This window comes from Galeopterus variegatus, unplaced genomic scaffold (assembly GCF_000696425.1).
Source record: "Galeopterus variegatus unplaced genomic scaffold, G_variegatus-3.0.2 Scaffold259, whole genome shotgun sequence".
Taxonomy (NCBI): domain Eukaryota; kingdom Metazoa; phylum Chordata; class Mammalia; order Dermoptera; family Cynocephalidae; genus Galeopterus; species Galeopterus variegatus.
Window position 1 is genome coordinate 609,543 of NW_007726370.1, and position 22,692 is coordinate 632,234.

Genomic DNA, 22,692 nt, shown 5'->3' on the forward strand with positions numbered 1-22,692 from the left:
GGGGGGGGGGGGGGGGCTGACAATGTTCACTGAATGCTTTGGATTGGTGCATGAGTAGGGGAATGCCTTCAAAATGCCTAAGGGATTGCTAGATATCCTAATCAAAGCAATTGAAAGTGGTGGAGGAGGGAAAGAGAACAGGCTGTTCAGCAGCAGTGGCCTGGCCTCTGCTCTGTGCACTTAAATTCAGCATAGAGAAAGAACTGCAAACCAGGCAAGAGGGGTGGAGCACGGCTCTGGATATGGCTGCAGGGGCTGCAGATGCCAGTGACAGTCTGGCAGGCTCCTCAAGCCTCGACATTCTTAGCTAAGTTAAAAAACAAAACAAACAAACAAATTTTTTTCTTTTTAAAGAGTTCCTGTCTTAAACAACTGTCTTCCTTTAAAAACTCAAACTGTCTGCTTTGGATCTGCCAAAGAACTTGTGAAAGGACATTCCCAGCTGTTAATTAAATGGTTCAGATTCTGAACTTTCACTCAGGTGGCCTGGGTTTGATTCTCACCAGCCATGGAATCAGTCCTTTAGAGATGCAAAGTACTGTTGCTTTGGCTAAACTTAGCTAACTTTAGGGGATGGCCCTGTATCCTGAGAAGGGTTTCTTTACACCTTTTGGGGGTTTATTTTAGTATATTTTATTTTCTGTTTGTTGGATTTGCTTCTCCCCATGGGAATACACACTCGCTCTGTATGCTTCTCCTGTTGGTAAGATTTCTGCCAGGAGTTTCTGGTGACTCTGGGGTCCCAAGAGAAACATAACCATAGCACCATTGACTTATTTTGGGGGACTGCTGCCTTACTCTTGAGACCCTAAAAGCTGTTAATAGTTTCAGCCTTTGTACAGTTTTAGGGTGAATTTTTATGATTTTTGTTTTGTCTTGACATTCATTTGTAATCTTCCTTTGTGTATTCTCTGACACACCCAGATTCCTTCTTGGAAAGAATTAAATTTTTCTCTGTGCTTTGAGGTATAAATTTGCTACCTTAATTTAAAGCTATATGTTTATTTGTTTCTGTATTTCTATGCATACATGTATGCATATGTAAACTGTATGTTGTGTCTACATATATGTAGATGTCTATACATGTGTTTCCATATTGTTTACATGGTCAAATTGGCTTATAGATGAACATACATAATTTATTAAATAAATTAGCCAAATGCTTTCAGGTGACTCTAGTAATCTTTGATAGATGAAAGTAGTTTTAAATTGCACCTTCTATGATATTCTTGATACATGCTTGATTTGTTTCTGAGCTAAAGTTATGAGAACTGGATTCTGGGCCTCTCCCACCACTGTACAAATATCTAAATAACTAACTTTATTTTCTATGAGCAGTTAAAATATAGTTGTTAATAATAAGTAAATTAAGTAAAGGAAAATGGAGAAGGCATACATCCCTAAAAATATATCACTATATTGAAGATGTCATGTCATGCCTTCTCTTTCTCAAGCAGCAGTGTCACTACAAGCACACTTGGAAACCCAGGAATGAGAAATACATGCCAACAAGATTCAAATGCCTAGGCATCTGATAAAATTCCTGGCAGTTATCTGATATAGTAAGACGAAAGTTATGCCAGAGGCTGTGACTGGTAAAATACAGACTTTTTCTGTACCTAAAACTGTGTAGGACTTACAGACTTTTGCAGGGTTATTAAGCTACTTGTTTTATCCCTCACTTGATACAAATTGTAAGACCTCTGTATGCTAGAGCAAAGAAGAAGGCTAGATGGGAGGAATACTTCCCAGCAAGATGATTTGGCCAAGCTAAATTGTTTGTCAAGGAGGTACAGACCTTAGGAGCGTTGATGCCTAATGTAAGATATAAATTGGATGCTATTGTCTATCAAGGGGTATTTGGTTGGGGCCTGTGGCAGAAGTAGAATGGGAAATGCATCCCATTAGGATTCTGGTCACAACTATGGAAAGGTGCAGAAACCAGGTATAGCCCTATTGACAAATAGCTTCTGGCTATCTGGCACTGTAGCCGATCAATGGCTTGACAACCAACTTGCTGGAGAAAGTACATACCTCCTTGCCAGTAAGTGTTTGGATTAAGGACATGTTTTTGAAGCTGAAATAGTACCTTAGGTCAGAGAAACACGTTAGAGAAGTGGCATGATTACTTCCAACAACAGAGCTCTTACACTAGTCCACTGACATAAGAACTACACATACTACTAGGGCCAGTTACATACATGGATCTGGTCCCCACCCCAACGGACATTGTTCCACCTCTCTTACAAGTGTGGGGAAGTGTAGGCATCACTCCCCAGGACACCTAGTACACAGATGGTAGCAGCCAGGGAAATCCACCCACCCGGCATTCACCTGCCTTACAGCTGGCGTCTGACATTATCTGCTTTGAGGAGGGAACTAAACAGGGCAGCCAGTGGGCTAAACTATGAGCAGCGTGGATCATATCGGCCCATGAACTGATGCTGCTTAATATAACTATGGACAGCTGGGCTGTTTGAAAAGGCCTGACTACTTTGATGCCACAGTGACACCAAGAGAATAAAACAATACTCTGTAAGCCACTATGGGGAGCCAAATTGTGGACAGACATGTGGGGAGTCTGCACAAAGCCAATAACCCAGGTGTCTATATGGCATGTGTTAGTTCACTCCCAAGCCACCTTGCTGGGCAATCATGAGGCTAATGTCTTAGCTAGAACCTGAGCTATCTCACTATAGGACTTGCCAATATCATGCACCATGGCTGGCTGGGTTCATCATAAGTCTGACCCTCAGGGCCCACAAACAACATGGGAGATAGTGAAGAAACTACATCTGCCCATAAAATATTCAGATATTTAGGCTACAGTCAAGGATTGTCCACAGTGTCACTTGAAATGGTGTCCCCTAAGACACATGTCAGGACATATTGGGCATTCTACCTGCCCTGTCACTTGAAAGCATTGGCCTACTATCAGTATCAGAGGGAAACAAGTACATTCTGAGTTGGGCATATACTGCCACTGGATTTGTCCAGGCATTTTCCTATAAAAGGGCAAATCAAGCTGCTACAATAAAGACACTCACCAAGTTAGAAGACATGTGTGGGGCCCTGCCCCAAATAGACAAGTGATCAAGGGATTCATCTTATTAGACATGATGTACAAAAGTGGGCTGAGGCCCACAACATATTAAAAACTTTTTGCCTTGTAAGCTTACCACCGCTGACCTTATTGAACAGATAAATGGCATGATCAAAGCCACACTGAAAACTTGGTCACGAGAAAGGACCTTAAAGGGATGTTCTCCTCTACTGACTGAAGCTATCAGTCTCATAAATGCTACCCCAACAATGCACATTTCCATAAGACAGACTTGCAGAATGCACACCAATAACCAGAGCTGGAAAGGTACAGGTATAAGAGGGAGGACTGTGGCCCATCTGGCAGGATGAGAGACTTCTTGTGAATTTGCCAGAAGATCTCCCACCTGGTAATACTTTAAAACACTGGAAACAAGAGTGGCATCCCCCTCTCAGGTGGCTTGGTATCCTCATTCCATGGGTGAATGGCCTAACCTACGGCATCACACTCAATCCCCTTTCATTTAAATGGAGGCCCTATCTTGACCACTACAGGCCCCCCAGGATTCATGAAGAAGGGGACAGAAGTTAGCTCACTGTTATGTGTTCCAACTGAGGCCTCCATCTATGATATGCTTGTACCTACTGATAACACCATAGGCCAAAATGTATGGTACTGCCCAACCAGGAAAATGCCTAAACCAGGGGTGGTGTTGGCCAGTGGTGATCAAACAGCAACTATATTATTATTAGATGGAGATTTACCTTGTCTAATGCCTTTACAACATTTGCCTTATTGCCCTTAGCTTTCTTATTTTCAGGTTCTTGCCTGCAACATGGGGGAATGCCTTTCTTTCCTGGGCTGCTAGCCATGCTGAAGCTCATAACCAATCAGATTGCTAGGTGTGTGAATTGCTGCCAATGTACAGTTCAGAAGTAATGATGTGGAAGGTTATCCCCTTTAACAGAACTGAATGAGAACTCTGCATGCGTCTGGTGACTATTCACACTAAGGACCATTTAGGAACTTTAAATGTTAACATAAAGCTCACTGCACTGTTCAATCTGGATGACACAAAATATCACGCATATTCTTTAGTTAATCAGATTACTAATTTTTCAGAGATACCTACAATCTTTCATGTTTGAGATGAGCTAGGATGGATATATGCTGAACATGGAATTTTAGGTTCCATGATCCCTTTCTGCATTGAAAGAATAAATCACCTCCCAATATCCAGCCCTACGGCCCTCATGAAAGATTGTTGAATAAGATTGTGTAGGCCACTTGGGTGTTGGGAGGTGGAATGTAGGAATTTGGATCAGAACTCACTCCATCTTCATGGCCTTTAGAGCTCTGGCCTCAGTAGTTACAATATTTCCCTTGCAAAAGTTGCTTAGCAACTGAGGAAGGGAAATTAACAGAATGCTATGCTTGTGTAAGATAAGAGGAATGACATCAGAAATTCCAAGGATAAGCAACAGGAGTCTGTGATGTGCCTGGGAATCTTCCATTTTTGCAACCTTTCTCTTTTTGGTATAGCTTCACTTTTGTCCCTAAGTCACTTATAAGCGTCTGCTCATCCGCCTAGGTTTTCAGAAAAAGCAGCTGTGCGGCACTAGGACTCATAGTCTGCCCAATTCAGTCCCTGTAAGTAACCACCCCTCAATGATAATATTAATAATAATTATAACAACAAAAAAAATAACAATAAACTCTTGGTAAATTGTATGGAGTTGTCTGCTTTGTTCTTTGGTATTAGGATACCTTCTCAGTTTGATGTCTATTATGATGTTAGCTCACATGTGGACACATATGTAAGTGAGATCATGCAGCATTTGCCTTTCTGTGTCTGGTTCATTTTGCTCAGCATAACAATCTCCAAATTCACCCATGTTTTCACACGTGGAAGGATTTCCTTCTTTTTACAGCTGAATAATATTCCATTGTGTGTGTGTGTGTGTATATATATACACGCACATATCACATTTTCCTTATCCATTTATGCATACGTGGACCCTTAGGGTATTTCTGTATTTTGGCTACTGTAAATAATGTTGCAGTGAACATGGGAATACAGATAGCGCTTTGAGACACCAATTTTATTTTCTTTGAATATGGGTGGAAGGATTTCCTTCTTTTTACAGCTGAATAATATTCCATTGTGTGTGTGTGTGTGTATATATATACACACACATATCACATTTTCCTTATCCATTTATGCATACGTGGACCCTTAGGGTATTTCTGTATTTTGGCTACTGTAAATAATGCTGCAGTGAACATGGGAATACAGATAGCGCTTTGAGACACCAATTTTATTTTCTTTGAATATGTACCCAAAGTATTGCTGCATCATGTGGCAGTTCTGTTTTGAATTTTTTTTTTAGGAACTTCCATACTGTTTCTCATAATGGCTATAACAATTTACATTCCCAACAAAAGGGTACAAAGTTTTCCTTTTCTGCACACCCTCACCGAAGCTTATCTCTTGTCTTTTATATATTAGCCATCCTAACAGTTGTGAAGTAACATGTTATTATAATTTAATTTACATTTCTCTGATACTTAGTGATGTTGATCATTTTTTACATAATTATTAGCCATTTTATGTCTTCTCTGGAAAAATGTCTATTCAAGTCCTTTGCCCATTTTTTAAATTGTGGTTTTTTTTGGTTTTTGTTTGAGTGGCATGAGTTCCTTATATATTTTGGATATTAATTCTTATAAAATATATGACTTGCAAATATTTTCTCCCACTCTACAGGTTGCCTTTCATTTTGTCTTTTGGTGTACAGAAATGTTTTATTTTGATGTAGTCCTCCTTGTTTATTTTTGTTTTTGTTGCCTTAACTATTGGTGTCATGTCCAAAAAAATCATTGACAAGACCAACATTTTTCCTATGTTTTCTTCTAGCAGTTTTACAGCTTCAGATCTTAGATTTAAGTCTTTAATTCATTTTCAGTTAATTTCTGTATGGTATAAGACAAAGATCCAATGCCATTCTTTTGAATGTGGGTATCCAGTTTTCCCAACACTCTTTATTAGAGAGGCTTTTCTTTCTCCATTGTGTATTCCTGGTGGCCTTGTCAAAGATAAGTTGATTATATAAACATGGGTTTATTTCTGGACTCACTGTTCTGTTTCATTTATCTATATGTCTGTTTTTGTGTCAGTACTATACTGTTTGATTGCTATAGCTTTTTAATGTAGATTGAAATTAGGAAGGGTGATGACTTAAGGTTAGTTTTTCTTTCTCAAGATTATCTTGACTGTTTGGGATCTTTTGTGATTCCCTGTGAATTTTAGGCTTTTTTCCTCTATTTTCTGTAAAAAATGCCATTGGAATTTTGATACATGTTGCATTGGATACGTATATTGCTTTGGGTAGTATGAACATTTTGCCAATGATAATTCTTCCAATTCATGAACATGTGATATGTTTCCATTAATTTGTGTCTTCCACAATTTCTTTTATCAATATCTTATAGTTTTCATTGTATAGGTCTTTCACTTCTTTGGTTAAATTAATTCCCCAGTGATTTCTCTTATAAAGACACCAATTATTTGATGTATGGCCCATACTAATCTAGTATGGCCTCATATTAACTTAACTAAATGCATCTAATATGACCTTATTTCCAAATAAATTCAATTTCTGAGGTTCCGAGTGGACATGAATTTGGGGAAGGGGAGAGGACACTATTCAATCTAGTAAAGAACTTAGACCCAATTTCCTCTGTGTTTGGAAGATGTTACAATTTGAGTATCTTTTGTCTGATTAACAGAAGTGGAGCCATCCATGAGGAAATGGTGATTTATTTTTACAAAGCAGCTGTGGAGGAAGGGTGAGATTTGCTCAAAACAAGAGCTATTGCTACTTTTGTTGGATTAATCTTCATGAAATAAGAATTAACCAACTCTTCTGGCATTTTGAAGGATGAGAAAATAAGAAAAATGCAGTTGTGCCATGTCTGTTTGGTCACTAACATATCACACATTTGTGAAATCTAACAAGAAGCAAATCTGTCAGCTACTGTGATTAGATTTTAGTGCAGACTTCCATTAGAAAATTGGGTGGCTAAGAAACTGATGTAGTTATTCTCTTTTCTTTTTTGTTCAGACACCTAATAAATACAAACATTTTCTGTCTTAAATGTGTGAGGTAAAAGGTGCTTAAATCAGCTGACCTATGCAAGTGGAGTGGGGAACTGTAAATTATTTTTGTTTTGCCCACAGACATTTTTAGCAATAAGTAAGATAAATTGAACTCTATATAACCCTCCCCCATACCAAATTAAGTACTTTAGTAGCTTTTTAAAAAGCTTTTTAAGAAAAGGAATATACAAATATTGGAGGGAGATTAAGTTACAAGCATGGTGCTGAAAGAATTTTCAATATTAGCAACAAATGAATAAACGGACACTTTTCTTCTACAATAGTAAAATTGTAGTGTGGAAGTACTTTTACTCAGAAATGGCTGATGATATAGCATAATTGTATTAAATAAGAATATATTCTTTTAAATCCATCTATTCAACTTCTGAATTTTCAATATTAGCAACAAATGAATAAATGGACACTTTTCTTCTACAATAGTAAAATTGTAGTGTGGAAGTACTTTTACTCAGAAATGGCTTATGATATAGCATAATTGTATTAAATAAGAATATATTCTTTTAAATCCATCTATTCAACTTCTGATGTCTATAATTTTTTTGCATTTTATTCCCATGGATAGTTTTAGGAAGTTTCTGTGTGGTATTTTTCAATAAAATAATAATTAAGATTTTACTTTAAATTATAATACAATTATATTTATGATGAAATAAAAGTACTTCAAGAAATTCAGCTCACAAAGATTTTTAGAAAAGTAAAAAATACTGTGTTGACAGTTTCGCTATATCTCCATTTTCATTTGATACCAGCAGTATATCCCTAAATAGAACCTTTATGCTAAAGATTCTTATTCTATTAGAAATCAGTGAAGCTTATAGAGCACATTTAGAAAGAATTAGGAAAATACACCTTATAGCTTATACCACAGACATGCAATTCATATATTCAAAAGGTATTCCTCTCATCTATGAGGAATACCTGTTGATTATTTAAAACTAAATTAAAGTCACAGGAGAGGAATTTGAAGCTCTTTTCCCAAGTCCAATTAAATGAATGCCTAATTTTCCTACTTTAAAGTAATTATTCTATCAGCATTTTGAAGACAAAGCAGAACTGTTAATAGAACATAAATTGATGAAGACTTTTAAATGTAGAAGTACGCATTCTAATTTAAAATATCTTGGAATTGCAAATTTGATATTCTAAGAGAAGACAAAGTGATAGCTTTGTTTTTAAAAAAACTTGTCTTTCTGTCATAAGCATTCTAATTTAGCAGAATTTCTTAATGTCATAAGTCTTCCTTTTTTAAACAGGTTTCTCTTCCTTATTTTCTTTCTCTCTCTTCCCCCTCCCCTTTTCCGTGGCTGTGTGTGTGTGTGTGTGTGTGTGTGTGTGTGTGTGTGTGTGTGTATGTGTATAAAGACTGGAGTAGGCTTCAGAAGTCTCTGCTTTGAAATCAGAGACAGAGAGTTCCTTGCCATAATAGAAAGTTCAAGGTGGAGGGTGGCTGATCACTGAGAGATTATATAATTTTTTTCAAGGACTTTCTTCTGCTTTAGCTTGTATAAAAACACATCTTTTTATGATACATTAAACCTTTAAAGAACATCAATGGACAGTGATATGGAAGTTCTGGTCATGGGTTTCAGAAAACTGAGAAACATTATGAAGTTTATCACAGAACCCCAGGTTTCAGTGGCTTTCATCTTCCACTGAAGCTTGGCTTCTCAGGCCTAGGGATTCCTAAGACCTTTGGCTTAGTTATAGATCTTGTTGGGAAACCAGCCCGACTGTGCTGTTGCCTTTAAGCAGTGGAGAGCCTCTAGTTATCATCAAGCCTTCTGATGTGATTTTTTCTCATTAAGAGAAATTCTAATTGTACCCACATTGAGTGCACTGGGAAGAAGGAAGCCAATGATAAAAGTAAGAAGGTAGCTTGTGGTATTAAGTAGGTAGCCTGGGAGTATAAAGAGGTGCAATGGTGAGAAGCAGAATCTTAAAGATGATTTTTTTTTCAATTGGTTTCAGAGCTTCAGACCTAAGAATGCTAACAGCTCAACTAGTAATAATACAGAGAGCACTGATAGTGCTTGGCGTGAACTATTTGCAGAGACATGCAGAATCCATTTAAAACTCCTAATTCACTACTTGTAAGAGGCAAGGGATTTAGTGACTCCAAACATGATACCTTTGAGTATTTGTAGAAATCCAATGGCAATGGTTAGTTATTCCTAGCATTGCTGGACAAAGGGAGGGGAAAAAAGGAAGAGCTCAGGGATGTGAATTCTTGGCTCAAGTGTCACATAGATGATCTAAGAGTTTCTAGGTGTACTGTAGGCCAGAACCTTCTCTCCAGGACTTACAGGGGTGAAATTGCTGAAAATCAAACACAAGCTTTCATCACGTGATTAGCTAAACTACAATGGCAGTTGAACTTCAGGTTTCTGCTGTTAAAGTGAGGGCATTGGTTGGGAAAGATGGGATCCTCAGGGCCCACGCCTACCACCCTTCTTTGATTTTAGACCTATAACTAGAATCTATGCCTGGCAGGCCCCTAAAGTTGAGGTACATATATCCCCATTCAACTCTCTTATTTGGCCTGTGAAGAAGACAGTTGGATCCTGGAGAACAACAGTGGTTTGTCATAAACGTAACCAAGTGGTGGCTCCAATTGCAGCTACTGTACGAGACGTGATTTTATTGCTCTAGCAACTTAACACATCTCTGGGTACCTGGTACACAGCTATTGATCTGGCAAATGCCTTTTTCTCCATCCCTGTCTGTAAGGCCCACCAGAAGCAGTTTGTTTTTAGTTGGCAAAGCCAGCAATATATCATTACTGTCCTACCTCAGGGGTATATCAAGTCTGCATCTGGCTCCTCCTACAATCAATAAAGAGGTGCAATGCCTAGTGAGCCTATTGAATTTTGGAGGCAACATATTTCTCATTTGGTTATGTTACTCCAGCCCATCTGTCTAGTAACCCAAAGAGCTGCTAGTTTTGAGGGGGGCCCAGATCAGGAGAAGCCTCTGCAAAAGGTCCAGGCTGCTGAGAAAGCTGCTTTTCCCCTTAGACCATACAATCCAGCAGACTTAATAGTATTTGAGGTGTCAGTGGCAGATAGGGATGCTGTCTGGAACCTTTGGCAGGCCCCTATAGGTAAATCACAGGAGAGACCCTTGGAACTTTGGAGCAATGCCCTGCAATCATCTGCAGACAACTACTCCTCTCCTTTTGAGAAACAGCTCTTGGCCTGCTACTAGGCCTTAGTAGAAACTGAACACCTGACTATGGGCTACCAAGTCACCATGTGACCTGAGCTGCCCATCATGAGGGAACTTTGGAGCAATGCCCTGCTATCATCTGCAGATAACTACTCCTCTCCTTTTGAGAAACAGCTCTTGGCCTGCTACTAGGCCTTAGCAGAAACTGAACACCTGACTATGGGCTACCAAGTCACCATGTGACCTGAGCTGCCCATCATGAACTAGGTGTTATCTGACCACAAACCATAAGATTGGGTGTGCATAGCAGCACTCCATGTCAAATGGAAGTGGTATATAAATGATGAGTCTCAAGCAGGTCCTGAAGGCACAAGTTACCATGAAGAAGTGGTCCAAATGCCCATGGTTTCCATTCCTGCTACCCTGCCTTCTCTCTCAAAGCCTGCACAGCCTCATGGGGTGTACCCTATCATCAGTTAACAGAGGAAGAGAAGACTAGGGCCTGGTTTACAGATGGTACTTCATGGTAACTTACTTGTGACTTCAGAACTTGCTTGAGCCCCATCACATATATACCATTTCCATTTGATGATGGAGTGCTGCTATGTACTTGAAAGTAGACATCTATGCCACTACAGCCCCTTTCTGGGACATCTATGATGAACAGTGGTGAGGAGAAATCTTCTCAATGGGCAGAAATTTGACCATTGAACCTGGTTATGCACTTTGCTTTGAAAGAGAAATGGCCAGATGTGCTATTATATACCAATTTGTAGGCTGTTAGCCAATGGTTTGGCTTTATGGCTGGATTTGGATGAAACATATTTGGAAAATTGGTGAGAAGGAAATTTGGGAAGAGGTATGTAGATAGACCTCTCTGAGTGGGCAAAGGATGTGAAGATATTTGTTTCCCATGTGAACGCCCACCAAAGGATGACCTCAGCAGAGGAGGATATTAATAATCAGGTGGATAGGATAACCCATTCTGTGGATACTAGTCAGCCACTTTCTCCAGCCACCCCTTGTCATCTCCCAGTGGTCCGAAGAGCAAAGTGGCCATGGTGGCAGCAATGGATGTTATGCACAGACTCAGCAACATGGACTTACACTCATCAAGGCCAACTGGGCTATAGCAACCTCTGAGTGCCCAATCAGCCAGCAGCAGAGACCAACACTGCACCCCCAAAGTGGGACTAATCCCTAGGGAGATCAACCAGCTACTTGGAGACGAGTTGACTGCATTGAACTGTTTCCATCAGGGAAGAGGCAACATTTTGTTCTTACCAGAATAGACATAATCTGGACATGGATTTGCCTTCCAGGTACAAAATACTTCTGCCAAAACTACCACCCATGAACTAGTAGAATGCCTTTTATTCACTGTCATAGCATTCCACTCAGCATTGCTTCTGATCTAGGAACGCACTTCACAGCCAAAGAAAGGCAGCAATGGGCTTATGTTCATAGAATTCACTGGTCTTACCATATTTCCCATCATCCTGAAGCAGCCTGTCTGACACAAGAATGGAATGGTCTTTTGAAGTCACATTTACATTACCAGTTAGGTGACAATACCCTATAGGGCTGGGGGGAGGTTCTTCAGATGGCCATATAAGCTCTAAATCAGCATCTATTTTATGATATTATTTCTCTCATAGCCAAGATTTACAAGTAAAGGAGTTAGGGATGGAAACAGAACTGGCACCACTCACCAATATCTCTAGTGATCCACTGACAAAATTTTTGCTTCCTGTCCCCACAAGTTTATACTTTGCTGATCTAGAGGTCTTGGCCCCAGAGGGAGGAATGTTTCCATCAGGAGACACAAAAATAAATTCATTGAATTGGAAGTTAAGGCTGCCACCCAGCCACTTTGGGCTCCTAATGCCACTGAATCAACAGGCTAAGAAAGGAAATACGATGTTGGCTGGGGTGATTGATCTAGACTACTAAGGGGAAGTTGGACTATGGCTTCACAATGGAGGTAAGGAATATTATGTCTCGAATACAGGAGATCCCTTAGGACATCTCTCAATACTACCATGCCCTGTGATTAAGGTCAATGGAAAATTATAACAACCCAATCAAGGCAAGACTACAAATGACCCAAACTCTTCAGGAATGAAGGTTTGGGTCAATCCACTTGGTAAAGAACCACAACCAGTTGAGGTGCTTGCTGAAGGCAAAGAGAATACAAAATGGATTGTAGAAGAAGGTAGTTATAAATACAATCTTCAACCATGTGACCAGTTACAGAACAGATGATTGTAATTGTCCTTCCTGTTAATACAACAGGAAGGGCAATTATAATCCTCATATATATACATATATATAGATATGTATATATACTGTGCATATACTAAGCAATTATTTTTGCTTTTCTTCCTCTTTTTCTTTATCATGTACCATCAGACTTATTGACTTTATATCAGTACTTAAGTATTGCTGACTTTACATCATAGCATTTGAATTTTAATCATGGGATATCAGGAGAAGAGGAAACATCACCTAAGGACTTTACATCCTCTTCTGGGAAAGGGATTACTATGTTTTTGGTTGTACACAGGATAGTTGCATGATTGTTCTATTTGAAGAATAAGCATTTTAAGGAGGTAAACATGGACACCAAGTTGACAAGGGGTGGACTTGTGATGGTTAATTCTAGGTGTCAACTTGATTAGATTAAGGAATACCCAGAAAACTGGTAAAGCTATCTTTTAAGGTGTGTCCATGTATTAGTCCGTTTCTGTTGGTTATAACAAAATACACAGAACTGGGTGATTTATAAGAAAACAAAATTTATCCATTATAGTTTCTAAGGCTAGAAAGTCCAAAGTCCAAGGAAAACATCTGGTGGCGGTGACAGTGACCCAGGGATCTCACATTGCAAAATGGTGGAAGCAGAGAAAGCAAGTGAGAGAGAGATGCACTCTCCTCTCTGTTCTTTTGAAGCCCTCAGAACCACGTCTCTAACCACCATTTTCAATCCATTCATTGCAGCATGGTCCCATAATCCAATCGCCTCTTCAAGGCTCCACCTTCAATCACTGTAACGGGATTTTTCACCCTCCTAACAGTCACACTGGGTGACAAGTTTCTAATACATAACACTTGTGGGACACAATTCAAACTTTAGTGGGTTTTGGGGGGACAAAATTCAATCCACTACATTCTGCTTCTGCCCCCCCCCAAACTCATGTCCTTTTCACATGCAATTACATTAATTTTGTCCATGATGGTGTTTCCAGAAGAGATTATCATGTTGGCCTGAGTGGACTGGGTGGGAAATAGCCACCCTTGATATGGGCAGGAAGCATCCAATCTGCTGGGGGCCCAGAGAAAACAAAAGTGAAGGAAAAGGCAAATCTCTCTCTGTATCCACTAGAGCTGGGATACACTCTGATCTTCCACCTGCAATGTGACACTGTGTATTGCTGTCACCACCTACTAAAGAAGGCCTTCACCAGATGTGTTCCCTGGCCTTTGGACTTCCCAGCCTCCAAAACTGTAAACAATAAATATTGTTTCTTTACAAATTACTGAGTTTCAGGTATTTATGTCATAAGCAACAGAAATACGAGAAGTCATGTTACCTTTTTACCCATGAAGGAGAGCATCCACTGAAAATAAGATGCAAAAAATGATAATCCTAATAGTTAACATTTAAGGAGTACTTCCTATCTGTTAGGCTCTCTTCTAAGTACTTATTTGAATTAACTCATTTTCTTTTCAGAGGCCTCTTCAGTAATAGGTAATAAAATTAAATTTATTTTGTAGATTAGTAAGCAAAGCACAAAGAAGCTTAGAATCTTACCCAAGTTACACAGCTTGTTAATGGTATAGCCAGAGATTCTGCCTCTAGAAACTTTAGTATTAAGCCACAAAATTCTCAGAAGTAATACATTTTACTACCCCAGAAGAAGATGTGAACTTCACCCAGTAACCAGATTAGCATATGTAATATGGAGGAATATTCAGGACAGAGATTCATGCCCCAATATCTTAGTGTAAAGGAATAGCTAGGTAAAAGTTACTCTACTTGATGCAGTAATTTACTAGAGTGAAACATGTAGAAGATAGATTTTGGCTGTATGATTACTCTTATGTTTAAATATAAATATTGTCCATACAAATAATATTAAAATAAATTACACAAAAATGTGTCTTTTATTTCTCTAATTCTTTAAAAAAATATTATATGTTCATATAGGCCACAAATCTCAATATTTCCTGTACAATATGAACTACACTGGTGACACTCTGATATATCTAATATTTATTGAAAGAAACATAAAAGATAAAAATGTATCTGAAGAAAATTAGAGAAAAAATCAGGAAATTAAAATAATGTTAGGAATAAAGTAGGATATAATTTTGAAAATATAAAGAATAGTATGTGAAATTTATATGTGAATTTACTCATAGTTTGTGTTCTCAGTCAAAAAAATATATGTACAGACAAGAAAATGGAAAAAAATTAATAAAAAGCAATTGTTACCAGAGTGGAAGAGGTACAGGCAGAACACACTTAGCTTCTTCAAATTAATTCAGGTGTTCAAAATCAAAGTAATTATAGAGTCTCAAGGTCAAAATTATTCTTAAGGATTAAAATATATTTCCAACAATTTAATACATTTCTTATTTCTTATACACACCATCAATGGCAGATACAATCTCATCTCTGAGTGCTGCTAAGACCTTTCTGTCTTTATATTGAGCCAGGACAAGTTCTCCTGAAGTGGCTTTCTTCTACATGATAGTAATTCAAATATTGGAAAATAGTTAGAACACAAATTGTTTTTTTCTTTAAATCAGAATGTTTTCAGACCCTTTAGCTCTTTTTCATTTAATGTAATTTCTCCTCTGTTCTCCAGCAGTCATTCTTTTTAAATATAAATTTTTTCCCTTCCATAAGTCAAACACTGTTCAAAGAATTCTATTTGTAACTGCCTCTTTACACAGATGCTCTTTTCATATCAAGAGAATTTTCTTGTTCACATACCTTCTTCCTTATCTGAGCCCCTTCTCAATCTATTTTCAATAACAAGCATGATAAATCTTCTCCTTTAAAGTCTACATCTATCCAATATTTAATCACTTTCAAGCCTACAAATCTTCTCCCAAACTTTATCTTGTATTGATCTTTATTTTTTTATGAAGACTTTTGATTTATCATACATGTTTAGAATATTCCATTATGCTTTTCATTATTTAATCTCAGAACAATCTTAACTAGGAAGCATGTACCTATAATCTGCCAGTCCTTGTATATATGGCTAAATCAAAGAAGAAAATAGCTGAGAAATTATGTAAATTATAAATAAGTAACATGTTAATACTATAACTGTAATCCTAAGAAAGGCCATTATCAATTATTTAATATAATCTCCATTGTAATTGATGTTATTTGAATATTGATGCCTAATTATGATAACTGATTATTAATTTTTTGAACATATTAATTAATGAATTGGACTTTTTTAGTCTGTTATATAAGTGATTTGTTCTTATTGAAATTTAAAATATTTTTTAACCAGAGTTAAGTTTAATTCCTAGAATATTGAGATAAGGAAATGTAAGAAACTGAGAAAAAGACCTTACCAATTTCATGAGCCTCTTTATATTCAAAAGTGTCCTCACAACCCTGCACATAATGTGCACTTGGCAATGACATCTATATAGAGAGAAACTTTTTTCCGTGGCTCAATGAGTTAATTTTTATACCTTTAAGCCATATGAACATGTATGTACTTTTTCTACCTGTCAACTTTCCTCCCAGTGAGATTGGCTTTGACTCTTGGCTAACTGCATGAGCTTGGCATCAATTCTACACTAGCAATAACTTCACTTTCAAAGGTTTCAGAGGAGAAAAGTGGTCATTTTTTATTAGAGCAATATAAGTTATTTTATACTTAAACATATAGTTTGTTATTTAAAGCAATATTCTTTCATGGATGCTAACAAAGCAAACATTACTTCCCACCACATCTTTACTAAAAGAGTTATTATTTTATTCTTGCTTTGGGCAGTTGATAGATGCTAATTAGTATAAGACCACAATACCACTTCTGTCTCTTTTCCAATGATTTGATTGACATAAGCATGTGACTCCTCTAGCCAATAACACCTAAAGATAACTCTATTGACAGTTCTGAGAAAATAGTCCACATAGGACATTGTACAGAAGTTAACATTTTACTGCCATTGAATAAAGCCATATGAGAACGTGATGCTTAGAGCTCAGAAGCCATTGTGAAAATATCAGGGTGAAGCCACAATAATCTCTTAAAAGCCAAACTAAAAACTATCATAGTAACAAATTAATATTTATTACAGCTTATGAAAACATGTTATCATTTTTTAACATTCTGTTATTTGAAGCAAAGTATCTTAACCACCACACTTGATATTGTTTCCCTACTAAAAAGCAGCAGAAAAGTAATTTAATATTTCAATTATTCAGTGAAATTAAGAATAATTAAATGGCTATTGTACAAACAAAATTTCTGTGCTTCAGAACTCCTCTTTGTTGCTCAGGACAACAATATAAATAAGTCTATCCAGCAAGCCCATTAATTTATTTAGTGGCAAGCAATGTTTTCAGCTCTATAGCAATAACAAATCAGATATTGTTCAGGAGCAATATTGAGGTTCTCTTTTGCTTAATATAATTTAATAGTCTCACTCTAAAATTTTACCTACATAGTGCATTGGTTAGATGTGAACCAACTACATTTTGTTTATATGAACAGGTCAAAACCTAGTTTTGGAAGACATTTTTGGATTATCCTCAAAAATTTTGTTACCTGAAATTTTTATGAGGAAATTTTATGAAGAGATTTAAATTTTGTTTTTTTATGAAATCATGTTATTTAAATAAAAGAATAGATATGTATATTATGGGTGACAATATTTTCTGTCCTTCCCCAGGGACAAAAAAAGGCCCATCTAAATTGATATTCTGGCAAAACACATAAAGAGACCATCAGAGGGAATGTCCATGTAAATAATAGATATCAGAGAAGGTGTTCAATATTATTAAATAAATGTACATTAAAATCACAATTAATCATAATTAATCACCACTATACCTATGACAGAATTACTAAAATGAAAAAAAAAAAGGCAATATAAAATATAGACTAGGAGGTGTAATAATTAGACATCTCATTTGCTTGTCCTGTGAATGAAATTGGTGTACAGATTTTGGAAAATGAATTTGTAGTGGTACCGGGGATGAGGGTCCCATTTGCCTCCGTCCTTTCCTCAAGTCAGTGAAGAATTAGAGACTCTGGTCTGAAGCAACAGCAAAGCATTAATGAGCACAAAGGGAGATGCACTTCAAAGTATATGCACACCAATTCCCTAAGCAGAGAATGGCCCCTTACATAAAAGTTTAGGATTTTTTATCTTATTAATTTTGCATATGCATTAGCTAACTTGATTGATGTTTTGATTGGCAGGTCAGAGTTATATAATCTTTTCCCCACTGTGCTGTCTTACCCATAATTCAGTCTGTTATAATGATATTTATTTATGGATTGCATATTTATAAGCCCCTAATGAGCATTAGCATGTTCAAATGTCACCTAAGGTTTTAAGTTGTTCTTCTGTGCATGTCCATACTCCTGGAAAGTTCCTAGCAAGCTCTTGTGGTCAAAATGTGGCTTTTTCTTTATCAAGTTGTTCACAAAAGGGGTGGAGCTGGGTGGAGTTTCTGCTAAATTACCCCAAAGGGGATAGACTTAGGTGTATTAATGGGGAAGTGTAATTTTTCATTTCCCTCTACCTGCTCATGACTGACTAACTGCCTAACGGTAGTACTTACTAAAGGTAAAAATGTGTTTTCTATTTCTCAGTATACACATATTGTAATTGGGTCCTCCCAAAGCCAACAATGAGATTGACTTTAATGAAGAAATGGAGTTTGGAGTGAAAAAAGTGCATGACTATCAATACTTAGAAAATGGAAGGAAGCAGATTTGGACAGAAGCAGAAACTGAACTGCAAAGCACAAATTTGATAAAACCTCAAATGATCCTATGGAAAGCTCTGGAGGGTGAAGTTCCTGCCAAAATGGTTTCATGACAGCCTGAAATGGCCCAGGCCTCTGTACACTCACCACACTTCTCTTGGTAACAAGATGCATCTAGAAAGGATGTAACCACATGCAGAACAGCTTTATGTACCTGGGGCAGATCCTGAAGGAGGTGGCAGCTGGTAGTTCTTTGCTCACCAAAGAACTTAGAGTTGGCTGCACACTTGTCTTGGGTCAGGACTCGTACATCTTAGTGTCTATCACAATATTCAACAGAAATGCATGTACATATTCACATGCACACACACACACAAACATACCTGTAAAATAATATATATAACAGCACTGTATACAACAGCTAAAAACTGCATACAATCCAAATGCTCATCAACAAGTGAATGAATAAATAAGTTCTGGTGTATTCAGGCAAAAACTATAATTATCTTTTACAATATGGATGGATTTCACAAACATTATATTGAGATAAGGAATAGAGACACAGAGAGTAAATCATGTGTGATTCCATGTATACAAGTCCAGAAACAGGAAAAACTAATTTTGTCATTAGGAAGTTAACATTGAAGAAGCTGGTTACTGGAAGTGTGTAGAAGGGGCTTTTTAAAATTTGGGTAATGTCTATGCCTTGATTTCGGAGCTGGTTATATTGGTGAAAATACACCTAACTATACACTTACTTTTATCATACATATTTCCCAACATTTTATTTTAAAGATTTTCAAGCACTCAAAATAGCGACAATAATTTTACAATGAATAACTATATGCCAACCACCTTTATCACACCACCAACAGTTTAATTATATTTGGCTTTCTTACAATTAAATAATTTAATCCCAATGTCCAAGATATTTTGTATTGTCTTTTATAGATAATGCATGCAATATTATTCTTTAAAATTTACTATCAGTTATTATTGAATATTCTTAGAAAACTTTGATGCCTAGATTGGTTTTGCTTTGAGGAAAATCTAAAACTTTCCATATTCTCTCTCTGTATATACACATATGTATCTTTATATTACAAAATATACATATTAGAAAATATGTGGTGTGCATGTATATACACATGTATAAAAAATAAACATATTATAGGATATATAATACGCATATATTCATGTATATATATTAGAGACTACATATAAACATTAATATATACTAGAGAATGTGTGCACACACACACAGAGATACAAACAATATGCCCACAGTACAAAAGTATATAAATATATTTTGTAAGCAAACTGTCTTGGCCAAATACACAGATTTCTGACTTTCAGAATTGTTCTTTATATGGCATCATATATTAGCAGTGAAATAGGGTAATACTTGATGATCTAATTTATCAGAATGATACAAAGTTTTGGATAAATAATTTAATTTTTTCAGGCACATTAGAAATGCACTTATGATATAAATTTTGTGAGGAGAAAGAAAAAGAGTATTTGAAATAGTGGAATATGACTAATCAAAAGCACTCGTCCTCAATCATACCATGTTAAGCCTATTGCAGGATGGGAATTACAATATTGTGATATGACTGAAGGACAAATGATTTAAATTCCTGTTTCTATTTCCTACTTCTGTGGAGGAAGGAAGAGGTATAAAGAAAGAGTATCTGAAGGCTTAATACTCAATAATAGTCAAAGGTTTTTAAAATGATGTGGATGACAGTGTTATTTGTCTTCTAGGCCTATCTTGAATTTTTCTAAATTGTTTGCAATAGAATCAAAAGGCACTTACCAAAAATAATATAAATAATAAATTCCAGCTGAGTGAATCATGTATCATAGACAAGCACTCACGATAATATATGTATTATCTTATTCTATCCTCTCTATTACCCTGTCAGCTTATGTGAACAAGATGCCTTAGTTCTTCAAAGCTCCACAGTGCCGCTTCCTTTGCTTCAATTGCTACAGACACCAGCTGTCTAAAACTCTTCAATTATTTATTTATCCTTTATTTATCTATATCTCAGCAGAACAATGGCTTGCTATCACACATCTTTTCTAAGTTTGGATGATCACAATATACCTTCTTCAGGGATCTGGCTAGTCTAGTTGAGAGGAGTGAAGTTTTGCAGTCTAATCAGAATACGTGATTGTTTTTTTCAGGAAGTTTTTCAAAAAATGTTTTAAATTGAAGCTATCATAAACAATTCTGATGATTTACTGGAAGAAAAAAAGCAATTTGCAAATTAGACCCAAAGTTTTACTTTTCATTTTGTTTTTGCTCTTAGATGTTTTTCCTTTTATATATTTCCCAGTCTGATGACAGTAATCATTGAAAATGTCCCTTCAAAACAAGTACTAATGTTTGTTTGCTACTTCATGCAATACCACAATCTGTATAAAAACACTAATATATTCATGACAAAACTAAAGCTGTAACAAGACACAAAATATTCAGTACTTGTGATTTTAATATATTTATGTTTTCTGTATTTAGTGTTTCGTAAAATGTTGGAAACATTTAAATGTTTTTGGTTATAGTCTCTAAGAGATGAAAACTTATAAATTTATAGAGCCTCTTTATGGGTGGTGCCCTGAACTATATAGAATCTGTGATATTTCCAAATATTAAATTTTTGAAAGATATATCCTAAATATAATCGTAGTTGGCCCTTTAACATTAAAAGTTTATAAACTAACATTCTCAAAGTCAGCTGAATAAGTCTTCATTTCCAGTGAGAGTGCTTGGGGACATGCTTGTAAATAAACAATCAAATATGACTAGATAATGGCTATGATAGCCTTTTTCAAAAGAGCATGGATATAGGAATTTCACTTGACTAATTACCATAATACATATATTAGTCTGAGGATACTGAAGACCAGTGACTTTATACTTAAAATGAAAATCTTATACAGTTTATTGCTGAGATTGTTTCAAAGCTCTTACATTGATAAATTTATTTCAATAGTCTAATTAGCTGGTCTAGTGTTCAATAACATATTAGGGGCTTTTATTAATGTTGTTATATTTTCTGAAGTTTGAGAAAATATTAAATTTCTTTTAAGAATTTAGCTAAGGTTTTTAATTCATCATCAGTTTTTTCACCCCAGCTATTTTATAGCAAACAATATGGAGAACTATGCAAACAGCTCATTTAGAGAAGCTAAATTAAACTCTATATTTATCTAGTTATGATACAAAAGATAAATTAATTGTTATGCCATGACAGTTGACTATTACTAAGACTGTGATATGCAATCTCAGTACAATTTTTTTAAAAGTATGTTTTCATAAAGTTTCTTATTAAACTTATAGTTTTATTACTTGCAAAATGTTTTCTAGTCAAGTAATAGGCTTCAAATATTTAACCCAATCCTTTTTACACCCAAACTCTGAATTACTTTTCTTTGATTTGGGTAGATTCCTTGGGCAAATTGACACAACTCAGCACAGAGCATATTTCAATTCAATTAAAGTAGACTAGAAAATGTGATTTTTTTTTAAATTTGGAAAAGTCATTATGACATAGAGTATTTTTGCTAATTCGATAGTAGTTTATTGACTTAAAAATAAAGAGTTTAGTATTTCTTTTATTCAAATGTCGGGAAACATCTAAATTTGGAAAAGTCATTATGACATAGAGTATTTTTGCTAATTCGATAATAGTTTATTGACTTAAAAATAAAGAGTTTAGTATTTCTTTTATTCAAATGTCGGGAAACATCGATTTATTGTGATGGCCAACATGTAGGTATATTATAATGGACAAGGTATATATGCTTCTTTCTCTCTATGGTTAATCTTACCGACTTTGTTTCAATATTGTTGTCTGCATACTCCTCAAGTACCTAAATGCATTAATTATGCCATTTTCTCAAACTCTCCCTTTTAGGAGTCCCTCTCTTTATCACTTAAAATTTACTCAAATCTGTACCTGATCTCTCTCTCTCACACACACACACACACACACACACACACACACACACGCACACACTTTCCTCATCCCATGTCTTTATCAATTAACACTTAAACTCCAATTTATTGTACTTTCTTTTTTTTTTTTCCCCTTTTTGTCTTTTTTTTCGTGACCGGTAATGGGATCCCAACCCTCAGTGTCACGCCTGCACGGCGCTCAGCCAGTGAGCGGACTGGTCTCTATATAGGATCCGAACCCTCGGTGGGAGCGCCGTCGCACTCCCAAGCTCTGCACTCCACCGAGTGCGCCACCGGGCCGGCCCTTTATTGTACTTTCTAAGGTCACCAATGGCACTATTATTGCTGACTCCAATGGTAGC